The following is a 4,571-nucleotide window of genomic DNA, read 5'->3' as shown; positions in this document are numbered from 1 at the left end:
TGTACTTCTTCGTTAAAATTATTTCAACGACCATATGAAGTTCACAATGGAGGAAGACGGAGAACTTCTATTTTTGGGCGTTATGGTGGAAAAGGAGGAGAGTGGAACATGGGCATATACTCAAATACATGGAGTGATGAACTCCTTGAGTCACCGCCCCAACACAATAATCGACCAAAACGACTAACAATAAGTCGAAGAACTAGAGGCCATTCTTCAGGGAAATGAATTCGACGATAGCATTATCTCACTAGGAATCAATAAGGTCATGAAAAAGAATTATGAGGACAAAGTAAACACCGCAGAAGCAGCGAACTCCTCAACAAATAACCTCAGCGACTGAAAGAAAGCCTTCCTACCGCACATAAAGGGGACAACTGACCGATTTTGAAATATCCTAAGAACATATCAGATAAGGACAATCTCCTCTATTACGTGCAGATAAAATACCTCTTAAAACGCGTCAAGGACAGATCTCCACTACAAGTCGAAGGGGTCTACCGTATCCCTTGTCATACCAGTGGGAAGAACTACATCGGCCAAACAGACAGATAAGTGAGAACACGCCAGGAGGAACACCATAGAGCTATTCGACTGGGGTAGTCAACTAAGTCCACGGTAGCTGAACACGCAGCGCTGGGCCACGCAGTCACCTTAAAGGAATAGAAATCGTCGCCATGGTGAAAGGCTTTTGACAGAGATTCGTCAGAGAAGCCGTTGAAATAAAAAATAAGGAGAACAATCTTGACAGTGACATCAGCGTTAAAATAATTCTTCTTGGTAAACCGTAATTCGGAAAAACACTCAACAACCTCCTCCTCCTCCAACCTCCTACTCCCATCTCCCCCTGAAACGAATACCTATTTAAATATATGAATAAAATTTCCTACTTCAACTGATTCCCTTGAAAAAGCGACCTGTATTCGTCGGGAAATGTCGGAGCCACCCGATAATTGACGCAGCGACATAGCCCTAAAAGCTTTTTCACTAACATAGAGATGATCGCTATCACTTTGTTTGTGGGGCTGTACAGTATTTAAAAGCTGAACATTGGTACACCCCAAATAAAGAAATAACAGCCAGCATTTTAACGAAACATCCGACAGGATTTTAAGTTGCAAAATTTAGAAAAAGGTTGATTTTATCACAAAATGTGATCATTTGAATATTGCTTCTTTGTGAGTGAAAAGTGTATTCTAGTTAGGGATGATATGCTGTGTTGTAAATATATGACGTGTAACTAAGAACCCGCTTCGACATATTGGCATCACTGAAATTATGTGGTTGTACGTGTTCTATTGTGTGGCCACGTCAGCGAGTCTGTTCCCTGACACACGACAGAGCATTGTATGCATTGATTTTTTACGAGGCTACGAAGGCCTTATGTACATTGAATACAGGGTAAACTATTGAAGGCTAAAATCCGAAAAGGATTAAAAATTTAAGGCTGATTTCTAAGGCATTCAGTATCCCATACTGATGGACTTATGAATCTTCCACCCTCAACGAAAGAAATTTGCCACAACCCAATTGCCTTGCAATGGCTAAAATCCATCAGGAGATTTACCTTTCAATTAGAATTATATTTATGTTACCATTATGTAAAATAATGGAATCTGTGGCTGAAGTAAAGGAATACCTTTGTTTAGGTTTACAGTGATAAAAAATTGATACCTTTCTCACGACAGGCGCCGTAATATCAATTAAACGGCTAAAATACTGTGAAGTAGAAGGCTAGGGTCGCCCACCACAACTATCCCTGTGTGTCACAGCTAGTCCACTAATTACATACATGGGGGTATTATCATGAGTAAAATATGCCTTAGTTAAACTACAATAGCCCTCCATTCAAATTTCAAAGGGGGACTATACGAGAGAGTACATCGACCACATACACTGAATTTTCTTAAAGATGGGAACATGAAACGTGAGTACGCTTCGAACTTGCAAAGGGCCAGAAAACTTGGTGGAATTTCGTTGAGTGATACTCGACGAATTATGAATCGGCGAAATAAAATTGCCCGAAGTGGGAGACTTATGGAATGTAAGCTACATACTTTTAACTACCCGAAGGGTAGCTAAACTTTAATGCTGGAACAGGAATAATGCTTAGCAAAAACGCCAATTAAAAAGCCACCTACAGCATCATGAAAGGTTAGTAATGGTTACGATATAAACCAAAACCCCTAACTACTGTACCTGCGTATGTTTGCAGGCCTGCAAAAAATGATAAAAATGCAGAAGTGGATTAAGTGCATCAAGATATAACAGAAATATTCAAGCAGGTTAGAGGTGAAGAAAATGTAATTATTCTCTGTGAATGTAATGCTATCACTGATGAAGGTGAATACGGGAGAAAATCCGAGAAACAGGGATTTTATAATCGAAATGAAAGATTGACAAAGAACACAAGCTAGTGGTTGCGAATGCAAAATTAAATGACTGCTGAAGACAAGGAAATTGCTAGTAGAGATAAGAGATTCTAAGTTGATTAAATTCTAGGAACTAGTCGTTTAGGTTGAGGTTGATTCTGGAACTAGAAAATGGACGGCATAAATTACCCTTGGGCTTAAAAAGATAGAGGCTATGTACGAATAGTGATGTTATGTCACCCAAAATAATGAAAAAATAAAAACATAAGAAAGCGATGAAAAGCATTTGGCAAATTGAAAATAAATATAACTCGGTATCAAGTGTAATTTCAGGAGGCAGAGTAGAACAAAATAGCATCGGATGTGACCGAGAAATCAGATGAAGAGAGTCGAGAGAAATTGAATAGTGGCCTAATGGAAGAAGCTGAAGAAGTTCTTGCGAGGTGGAAAATCATCAGAATGGATCACGCAAAAAGTCTTGCATCACGCTAAAGGTCCAATTAAATTAGAAGAATGCTCTAGCAGAGTGATGCTAAATAAGAATAAGGAACCATATTTGTCATAAATCCAGAGAGACCACAGAAACGTGGTCGGGAATATAGAAACATCGTGCGCATGGAAAAGTAGAGGATCGCTAGGGGAACCTCTTCAAACAATTAGCGTAAGATGAATACCATAAGTGACAAAAACGGAGAACTTATGACCGATGACTAATAAAAGTGAAGAGATGGATTGAATATCTGAATGAGACGTGTATAGGAGGGCGACTAAGTACGAAAAATTTAAATGGACATCGAATATTAAATATTAGAGTGTAGCAAAAAAAGAGCATTAAAATATGGAGACAAACATTGGAAGAGGTCGAACAGTTTCTCACCAAATTCCTTTAGTCTTCTTCCATGAATAATTTGACGCAGCAGTAGTGCGGATTGGAATTCAATGCTTAGAATTTTGAATGAAGTTAATTAACAATGCTGATCAATGACATGTGAATGATTCACAATTCGTTTAAAAACCCAAGAGTGGATGATACTTCATAGTGCCCAGCTATGAAAAACAATGAATTAGGAACAAAGTCAAGTGATCTGGGGCTGTGTTGTTTCTCCCGTAATTTTCATAGTTTCCCATTTAAAATAAAAATTTTTTTAAAATTTACAAAATTGAAAAAGAGCCTAGTAAAGACGGGTACAACAACGGCCAATGCCATCTGAAAATCACCATCACTTTCTAGAGTGTAGCAAATGATAGGAAGTCAAGAATAGTATAAAATTAGGGAAACAAACATTCGAAGAGTTTAAATATTTCGGAGGCAGAATAACCAGGCGTAGAAAAAAGAGAAATAATCAGTAGAATAGCCAAGGCGAAGAGAAGTTTTCAGAAAAAAATATTGCATCAATTTGCTTATAAAAGCAGGAAATTTTGTGATGAAGTTTGTAAACCTTCTATCAGAACTTACAATTCGAGTATGCATCTCTATGGCAATGAATCATGGGCAATGGCAGCAGTGAAGAAACTGATGGATATTCGGCTGTATGAAAATTAATTGGATCGTTCGAGTGAGGACTGCGCGAAAGCCTGCTCGATACTTCAAGTAGAATACACACCATCGTAATCGAACATAACTTAAGAAACTGATCTTCATGGCCTGATGAAGGCAATCCTCAACGGACGACTTAACAGTAGATTTTAAGAGCGGATAAGTAAGATCCCTGATTTCGTTTTTAAAAAACCTGAAATGAAGGATATGAAAGAGCATTTGAGATAATCCATCGCTCTCACCGTGACATGATTAAATATTAAAATGTAACCTCTCAAAATTCACGTGGACTGCGTAAACTTATAGCAACTTCAATTCCTCTTAGTTTCTTTCATAATAATAGAGATTCATACCAGTTAACAGCTGAGAATTCGTAGCATAAAACTCTATTATTAAATAGTACATCATGAAATAATATAATAAAAATAAAAATAATCACAACAAATCTTAATAAAAATTATCACATAATAAGTTATTTTTTGAGCACCGCACAGGATTTAGTTTTTATTTAGCAACTAATAGAGACAAAGAGAAGCCGAAGATGGGAATATTCAATAGACCCATCAAATGAAGTGAATGATATTGACTCACCATATTCCTCTAGTCTTCCTCTTCCTTGAAACCTCATCGCTATTCCCCATTCAACCCCAACCGTTTCACGG

The sequence above is a fragment of the Ischnura elegans genome, chromosome 11, assembly GCF_921293095.1.
Source record: "Ischnura elegans chromosome 11, ioIscEleg1.1, whole genome shotgun sequence".
Lineage (NCBI taxonomy): Eukaryota > Metazoa > Arthropoda > Insecta > Odonata > Coenagrionidae > Ischnura > Ischnura elegans.
Note: the sequence above shows the minus strand (reverse complement) of the source record.